Source organism: Paramormyrops kingsleyae, chromosome 20 (genome assembly GCF_048594095.1).
Source record: "Paramormyrops kingsleyae isolate MSU_618 chromosome 20, PKINGS_0.4, whole genome shotgun sequence".
Lineage (NCBI taxonomy): Eukaryota > Metazoa > Chordata > Actinopteri > Osteoglossiformes > Mormyridae > Paramormyrops > Paramormyrops kingsleyae.
The window spans coordinates 7,109,807-7,119,942 of record NC_132816.1 but is presented as its reverse complement, the minus strand read 5'-3'; positions in this window follow the sequence as shown (position 1 = coordinate 7,119,942).

The following is a 10,136-nucleotide window of genomic DNA, read 5'->3' as shown; positions in this document are numbered from 1 at the left end:
AGACAGACCATACAACACATGCTGTCAATGCAAATTACCTCAAAGCAACACCTCCCATCTAACCGGTAATGTTAATAGATTGCATAATGGTATATACACTCACCTAAAGGATTATTAGGAACACCTGTTCAATTTCTCATTAATGCAATTATCTAATCAACCAATCACATGGCAGTTGCTTCAGTGCATTTAGGGGTGTGGTCCTGGTCAAGACAATCTTCTGAACTCCAAACTGAATGTCAGAATGGGAAAGAAAGGTGATTTAAGCAATTTTGAGCGTGGCATGGTTGTTGGTGCCAGACGGGCCGGTCTGAGTATTTCACAATCTGCTCAGTTACTGGGATTTTCACGCACAACCATTTCTAGGGTTTACAAAGACTGGTGTGCAAAGGGAAAAACATCCAGTATGCGGCAGTCCTGTGGGCGAAAATGCCTTGTTGTTGCTAGAGGTCAGAGGAGAATGGGCCGACTGATTCAAGCTGATAGAAGAGCAACTTTGACTGAAATAACCACTCGTTACAACCGAGGTATGCAGCAAAGCATTTGTGAAGCCACAACACGCACAACCTTGAGGCAGATGGGCTACAACAGCAGAAGACCCCACCGGGTACCACTCATCTCCACTATCCATCCATCCATCATCTGCCGCTTGTCCGGGGTTCGGGTCGCGGGGGTAGCAGCTTCACTAGAGGCACCCAGACCTCCCTCTCCCCAGCTAACCCCACCAGCTCCTCGGGGGGGACACCGAGGCGTTCCCAGGCCAGCCGAGAGATATAATCCCTCCAGCGAGTCCTGGGCCTGCCTCGGGGCCTCCTCCCTGTAGGACAGGCACGGAAAACCTCTCCGGGTAGCCGCCCAGGAGGCATCCGCACCAGATGTCCAAACCACCTCAACTGGCTCCTTTCGACGTGAAGAAGCAGCGGTTCTACTCTGAGGCCCTCCCGGATATCCGAACTTCTCACCCTATCCCTAAGGGAGAGCCCAGACACCCTGCGGAGAAACCTCATTTCGGCCGCTTGTATTCGCGATCTCGTTCTTTCGGTCATTACCCATAGCTCATGACCATAGGTGAGGGTAGGGACAAAGATGGACCAATAGATCGAGAGCTTGGCTTTTTGGCTCAGTTCTTTCTTAGCCACGACGGACCGGTTAAGCTCCTGCAGAACTGCAGACGCCGCTCCGATCCGTCTATCCAGCTCCCGATCTCGCCTACCCTCACTCGTGAACAAGACCCCGAGATACTTAAACTCCTCCACTTGAGGCAGTACGTCTTCCCCAACCCGAAGAGGGCAAACCACCCGTTTCCGGCTGAGAACCATGGTCTCGGACTTGGAGGTGCTAATCCTCATCCCTGCCGCTTTGCACTCGGCTGCGAACCGCCCCAGTGCATGCTGGAGATCCCCAGCAGAGGAAGCCAACCGGACGACATCGTCTGCAAAAAGCAGCGAGGCAATCCTGAGGTCACCAAACTGGACACCCTCGACGCCTTGGCTGCGCCTAGAAATCCTGTCCATAAATATGATAAACAGGACCGATGACAAAGGGCAGCCCTGACGGAGCCCAACATGCACCTGGAACACGTCCGACTTATTGCCGGCAATGCGGACCAAGCTTCTGCTCCGTTCGTACAGGGACCGGATCGCCCACAACAGTGGACCCCGGACCCCATACTCTCGAAGCACCTCGGGGAACCTGGTCGTAGTGTTGTAGTTCTCGACACCGGTCTTGGTCTCGAAACCGGTCTCGAGACCAATTTTTTGTGGTCTCGGTCTTGTCTTGGTCTCGACTCTATTTGGTCTCGGTCTTGTCTTGGTCTCGACTCTATTTGGTCTCGGTCTTGTCTTGGTCTCGGACATAGCGGTCTCGATGGGATGGGGAAAAAAAGAGAAAACTGCACATCCTCACAGAACAGTATCATTATTTATTACGCGCCTCAATTCAAATGCAACCAGTCAGATGCATCCATTTCAAAAACGTTACATTTTATACATTTTCTCCACGGACACTGCCAGTGCTTCACAGTCCACAAACATCATACACATTGTATCATACATTGGCAAAAAAATGTCCGAAAATGTCCGCGAAGTCTATAGCATAGTTATAATTCAAATAAATAAGGTATTTTACATTGATTAGAAAGCACGGTCTTGGAGGTGCAAGTCAATCTGGAGGCTCATTCTCTTCAATTCAAAGCAAAGGATCATTACATAGCTGTATTCATAGCTTACCCGAGGCCTCTCTCCCTGGTATAAGAGACTTAATATGAACATCTTTCTGGTACATCCCATCTCTTTCCCTTGACGAGGTCTGATAAAATGGTTATAGGAGAGGATTGCTGAGAATATTATTTTCCATCAGGTCTCGTAACTATGACAAATCTGGGAGATTTTAAATGAGAGACATATGGACATACGGACAATATAATTGAAAAGATAACATGAATTTGATTTAACGAGTAATGACACTTTACAGCAATGCCTTTTTTCTCTACAGTTGATCTGGGTAATGTGATGTCGATTCTAGCCCTAGTCTGTTTTCGGTCTTGGTCTTGGTCTCGACCAGTCTTGGTCTTGGTCTCGCCTTAGTGTGTCTTGGTCTTGGACTTGGTCTTGGTCTTGGTACCCTCAAGTCTCGGCAGTGTCTTGGTCTTGATACCCTCCGGTCTCGGCAATGTCTTGGTCTCGGTTTAGGCGGTCTTGACTACAACACTACCTGGTCGTAAGCCTTTTCCAAATCCACAAAACACATGTAGACTGGATAGGCAAACTCCCAGGCCCCCTCCAGTACCCCTGCAAGGGTATAAAGCTGGTCCAGTGTTCCACGACCAGGACGAAAACCGCATTGTTCCTCCTGAATCCGAGATTCGACTATCGATCTCACCCTCCTCTCCAGTACCCTGGAATAGACCTTCCCAGGGAGGCTGAGAAGTGTGATCCCCCTGTAGTTGGAACACACCCTCCGGTCCCCTTTCTTAAATAAGGGGACCACCACCCCGGTCTGCCAATCCAGCGGCACTGTCCCTGACCTCCACGCACTGTTGAGAAGGCGTGTCAGCCACGACAGCCCCTCAACATCTAGAGCCTTCAGGTACTCCGGGCGGATCTCGTCCACCCCCGGGGCCCGGCCACCACGGAGTTGTTTAACCGCCGCGGCCGCCTCAGTGATGGGCAAGCCCCCCCCAACACCCTCGGGCTCTGTGCCCTCAGATGTCTCAAAGGCAGTATGCGTAGATGTATCTGAGGCAGGGTTGAGGAGGTCCTCAAAGTATTCCTTCCACCTCCGGATGATGTCCCCAGGTGAGGTCAACACCCCCCCCCCCCCCCACTATAAATAGTAGGAACCAGGAGCTGCTTCCCCCTCCTGATACTCCGTATGGTTTGCCAGAACCTTTTTGAGGCCGACCGAAAGTCACTTTCCATGGCCTCACCGAACTCCTCCCACGCCCGGGTTTTTGCTTCTGCGACCGCCCGAGCCGCGTTCCGCCTGGCCCGCCGGTACCCGTCAGCTGCCTCCGGAGACCCCCGGGCTAATAATTCCCGGTAAGCCTCCTTCTTCAGCTTCACAGCCCCCCTCACCTCTGGTGTCCACCATCGGGTACGGGGGTTACCGCCACGACAGGCACCGACCACCCTGCAGCCACAGCTCCGTACGGCCGCTTCCACAATGGAGGTCCGGAACAGTGTCCATTCGGACTCAATGTCCCCTACCTCCCCCGGCATGCAGTCGGAATTCTGCCGGAGGCACGAGTTAAAGCTCCAGCGAACAGGAGCCTCTGCCAGACGTTCCCAGCAGACCCTCACTATGCGCTTGGGCCTACCAGGTCTGACTGGCTTCCTCCCCCGCCACCTGAGCCAACTCATCACCAGGTGGTGATCAGTTGACAGCTCTGCCCCTCTCTTTACCCGAGTGTCCAAGACGGAGGGCCGCAGATCAGTTGATACGATTATAAAATCGATCATCGACCTGTAGCCCCGGGCATGTTCGTACCATGTCCACTTATGGACACCCTTATGCTCGAACATGGTGTTCGTTATGGACAAACCATGCATTGCACAGAAGTCCAATAACAGAACACCACTCGGATTCAGATCAGGGAGGCCGTTCCTCCCAATCACCCCCTTCGTGGTCACACTGTCATTGCCCACGTGAGCGTTGAAGTCCCCCAGCAAAACGACGGAATCCCCCCGCGGCACGCCAAATAGCATACCGCTAAGGGAATCCAAGAAGGCCGGGTACTCCGAACTGACATTTGGCGCATAAGCGCAGATGACAGTCAGAGACCTATCCCCGACCCGAAGGCGCAGGGAAACAGCCCTCGTTCACCGGGGTAAACTCCGGTGTTAATGCACCGAGCTGTGGGGCCACCAATAGTCCTACCCCAGCCCGGCGTCGCTCACCCGCCGCAACTCCAGAGTAAAAGAGCGTCCAGCCCCTCTCCAGGAGATTGGTTCCAGAACCCAAGCTATGCGTTGAGGTGAGCCCGACTATATCTAGTCGATACCTCTCAACCTCACGCACAAGCTCAGGCTCCTTCCCCACCAGAGAGGTGACATTCCATGTCCCGAAAGCCAGTTTTGTCAGCCGGGGATCGGACCGTCCAGGGCCTCCCTTGGCCGCCACCCGATCCACAATGCACCGAACCCCTGACATTCCCCTTGCGGGTGGTGGGCCCACCTGGGGACAGTCCCGCGTGCCTCTTTCAAGCTGTGCCCGGCCGGGCCCCACGGGCCAAGGCCCGGCCACCAGGCGCTCGCCAACGGGCCCCTTCCCCAGGCCTGGCTCCAGGGTGGGGCCCCGGTGACCCTAGTCCGGGCGAGGGAAACGGGACTTTGATTTTTAACTTTTTCATGGGGTTCTTTCGGATTGCTCTTTGTCTGGCCCCTCCCCTGGGACCTTTTTGCCTTGGGAGACCCTACCAGGGGCTATTGCCCCTGACAACCTAGCCCCCAGGTTCACGGAGGCACGCAAACCCCTCCACCACGATAAGGTGGCAATAATAACCACTCGTTACAACCGAGGTATGCAGCAAAGCATTTGTGAAGCCACAACACGCACAACCTTGAGGCAGATGGGCTACAACAGCAGAAGACCCCATCGGGTACCACTCATCTCCACTACAAATAGGAAAAAGAGGCTACAATTTGCACGAGCTCACCAAAATTGGACAGTTGAAGACTGGAAAAATGTTGCCTGGTCTGATGAGTCTCGATTTCTGTTGAGACATTCAAATGGTAGAGTCAGAATTTGGCGTAAACAGAATGAGAACATGGATCCATCATGCCTTGTTACCACTGTGCAGGCTGGTGGTGGTGGTGTAATGGTGTGGGGGATGTTTTCTTGGCACACTTTAGGCCCCTTAGTGCCAATTGGGCATCGTTTAAATGCCACAGCCTACCTGAGCATTGTTTCTGACCATGTCCATCCCTTTATGACCACCATGTACCCATCCTCTGATGGCTACTTCCAGCAGGATAATGCACCATGTCACAAAGCTCGAATCATTTCAAATTGGTTTCTTGAACATGACAATGAGTTCACTGTACTAAAATGGCCCCCACAGTCACCAGATCTCAACCCAATAGAGCATCTTTGGGATGTGGTGGAACGGGAGCTTCGTGCCCTGGATGTGCATCCCACAAATCTCCATCAACTGCAAGATGCTATCCTATCAATATGGGCCAACATTTCTAAAGAATGCTTTCAGCACCTTGTTGAATCAATGCCACGTAGAATTAAGGCAGTTCTGAAGGCGAAAGGGGGTCAAACACCGTATTAGTATGGTGTTCCTAATAATCCTTTAGGTGAGTGTATATCAGGCTTATGAAGCAATGTAGATGGGCAGAAAATGTAAATGTAGGATGTAAAGCCTTATTTAGACAGGATTAGTTTTACATGGGGATGTAATGTAATCATACCAGTTTCCAATGTGGTCCATCATTTTAATGCAGTCTCAACCTGCCATGTCTGTAATTATTACAAGCCTACAGCATAAACATTCAGGAGCGAATTACCTTCTGTATTTCAGCAAACACGGTAATACTAGGCCAGTCTGAATTGTCATCTTGCCAACTGGCCGTATCTGTAAAGGGGAAACCAGATATTTAACAACCTACATCTGTAGCCTTATCTGCAGCACGGTTTGTAGTAGGTGTAGAGCAGTACCACACTACTGAGTACCGGTTTGTAAACTGCTGTATGCTGGAAGGAAAAAAAGTTTGCTTTTTATTGCATTTACTATTTTAATGGGATAGCTCACCCAGAACTGGAAATTCTGTTATTTGCTTTATAGACATGCTAAATTACGTTTTTCATCCCATTCAAATAGGTCAGTCAAATCACTTTACAAATGTCATACCGAACCAGTACAACTAATCTCAGCCGAATAGGGCCTAAAATGTACTAAACTTATTCAGCTACTGTTCCTTCACAAGCAGGTTATTTACTAAACCATATTAAGGTCACATTTCCTGTATTCCGAGGTCATGGCTTCTGAGAGATGGTCTCTTGATCGGATATGTCACCCCATACAACTGCCCCCTGGTTACAGCATGGAGCATGATGTTGGGTAACCCAACACCATGACTGACAGTGTGGCCTCCTTGTGCCCATGGAAACGGCCCAGCAAAGATAAACGCTCCATTGTTTCACTTCCATCGCATCTCTAACCAAACGTCAAATTGCGGGCTTTAATTTTGTAACCCCTCAACTAAATGATTAACTCCTCTTGAAAGGGCTGGTGTGTGTGCAGGTTTTTGGGGTAACCTTTAGGTCAGCTATTCCAACGCAGGTGTGTGGACTCTTCAGCCAATTCACACTATTTATGGATAAGATTGCCCACCTCTGATATAAGGGCAGGTTCTAGAGGGCTACCAGCGACCATGTGACCGCCTGGATAACCACAAATCGTGGAACATGGGCTCTCGTACACACAATGCTGCTTGAGCCACAGAATGCACACTACGCCGACCAAAACTCTTCTTCTGTTGCCCCAATACCCCCTTAAGAGACATATTATTGTAGTATAAATTGTCTAAAGTGACATGCAACTGAGGAAAGCTTAGATTCAGCCAGTGTCCAGCAACCCTGGAGCAGTTATGCTGCGTCCCATTTACATCAGAGGTCGGAGCTGGGAATGACGTCAGACCTGAGTTAACCAAGAACCATGAAGTTAGAAAACCATTTAGCAATACCAGTTCTAGTCAGGTTCATTATTAGCAAAGCCAGTTGATAACACATTACCCAGTATTTGCACATACAAATATCGTAACACATAGATAAAAGCTGGATGGTACTGTGTGTACGTTCGATTTAATGAGTCAAAAATAAGACATAAGTGTTAATAAACAGTATATAGCTACAGCTTTCACTTCTGTTGATGAAGGGTGCAGCCATCTTGAATTCTGAGGTAGGTGTTGTAGAGGATCCTCCGTCTTCCTCAGTCGACCTCTGACTTCAGGGGCCGTTACAGTTGAAATTCTGACTTCCCAGTTCAAATGGAATGCACCATTATGGTTAAAGGCCTTACTCTTGATGGAGATGTACTCAGCCTGGCTGGCACCATCATCCAGATGCCTCACACTCTATCCGGCGATTTCCTCAGTTTTTATAGTTCAGCAAGTGTTCAATAAGGTTTTATATTCCACTATTTTAGTACACCGCACACGAAGCACAAATTCGGCCTTTTTGCGTCCCGAAATGTCTTGCTGTCTGTCACATGCCATCTGTCTTGAGCAGAAATCTATACCTGAAAATACTTCCATGGCTGTTAACTATGACGCCGACAACTGAAGCTCACCCCTGATAACCCAACGTTAATAATTAATTAGACCATATCAGGTCAATTCAACTCCTGATGAGCAGCGCACCTAGAAATATTGATGTTTACCCTAATTCCGAAGTCTCTGTGCGTCTGTGAATTCCGCTGTTTCCAGGCAACCAGCGGCGAAACCTCCCACACAGCAGCGTGACACAGGGGCTTGACTGAGCATCTCTAAGGCTTCAGTTTGTTAAATATGAAAAGTTTCCTTATTATTACTGGCTGCTATCAGAACTGCTTTGTCTTCCTCTGACTATAAATCTAAACAGTGGGTTATCAGTTTAAGTTGATGACCAGGATAGAACTTCTATAAATAAATGGTAACGCTTTTCATTAAGTGCACCTTCATAATGCATTCATAGGATATTCATAAGCAGCATGCAAGTACGCTTTAACATCCTAACATCCCTTAACAGCTTTAATATACATTAATAACAATATGAATACTTGTTGAATTAATACATTATGAAGGTGTACTGAATGTTTTATGAATGCAATATAACGCCGTTATGAAGGTCCAGTTAATGTAAAGCATTACCAAATAAAGTCTAACAGAAAAGTGTCAACTACATTTACCAGGAGGCATAAGAATCTAACAACTGTGTGTTTTATCTTTTAAAACTGTACTATATATATATATAATGGAATACAATATTCCTTTTATTTTTAATCCAACGATTTCCAAGAGGAGTGAATAAAAATTTCCAGGTCTACTGACACTTATGCTTGCTAAAGTAAATTCTTGCTGCCTACATCCTGTCTTAACTTGTATTTCATGCAAGGATTTACTTTTCATCGTCGTGCCTTTTTTGTCAGCATTGGATTCTGCTGCTTTAAGTGCAATGGTGTCATGACAGGTAACACCTGTCAGGATCCTCCCAGCTGGAGGCCGAAGCAATGCTCATGTTAATTGTGTGTCCCTAGATATTAAATTAAGGCTGTTAAAACAGTCTTCACCAAGGACGTCCTCATTCATTCTTTCATTGGGCTGCTCATTGAAGTCAACTAGATGGCGTTTACCTCACCCAGTGACCTAACTCCAGTCCCCGATGTGTCACCTGCTGCGGTGACATCGGTCACCTGGGTTGAATTGTGACTCCCAGCAAATGGCTAGGGATGCAAGCCATACCTTCGTTTGTCTTCTGGGGATGAAGTTCCCAGCTAAAGCCGGCAGATGAGGCCTGCTGCTGGCAGACCTCACAGATAATATCAGTATATAGGTGTAGCACCTGCATTTCAAGAGGACTGGAAACAGGTTGGCAAGATGTGGCCTTATAGCAGCCCCAAGGCTAGAATTTGAGTCTCTGGCTCTGGGGCAGTGGCTGCTGTACTTGCAGGGTGGCAAGTACAGGGTGCTGATTCTGGGTCTGTGTGGAGTCTGCATGTTCTCCACATGTTGCTTAGGATTCCCCCAGATACCCCAAATTTTTCCTGCTGTCCAAAAACACATGGTTTGGCAAACAGCAAGTAGTGTTTGCATGTGATGTTCTGACATTCTGTCCAGGGTGTCCCCTGTCTTCCCGGGATAAATGCACGCACGCACGCATGCACGCACACACACACACACACACACACACAAACACAGACACGGGTCACTAGAGATTTTGGGCCCAGAACCCAGACCAATCCAATTAAATTCCAAATTTTTGCCCCTTTACAGCGCCCCTAAATACATATACATATCTGGAGGCTCGATATGAACTGAAATCACATGATTAAGCATGAAGCAACAGAGAGTGATCCCACTACCCTCTCCCATCCAGGTCAGGGTGGGGTGAGGAAGGCAGAGAGTCACATGACTTGTGAAAAGTCGCACTGCACAGCATGAGACCTCTTTATCATTTCCGTCATGGAGCCAGTCAGCCGGCCGACTAGCGGCACCTCCCAGTTTTTGGCTTGGAGGCCTTCTGAATGTGCCCAGGATAGACTCGCCAGTCTCACAGGCGGGTATGAGCCAACACTCACCATTTGACAGTTTTGTTTCCTCACAGTCTTGCGAATTTTACCACATTTCATACCCACACTTGGTTTCACCTCAGCAAGAAGTGGACATTTTCTTTCCCAGCCCAGAAAAGAAGATAAAACTACATAAAGTGACATTTCAGTCTTTGACTTAACCGTTTTATATACAAATTCTTAATCTTAATAAATGAAACCAATGTAATTATGTACTGATGTCAGAGGGAACGTAATATTTAGTCACTCAGTGACTGCTCACTAACTCACAATAAACTGAGTTTTCTAATGTCACTAATGATTATTTTCTAACAATCTCTTAAATAATGACTTTTCTAATGCTTGTGACGATCTGGAATGAGAT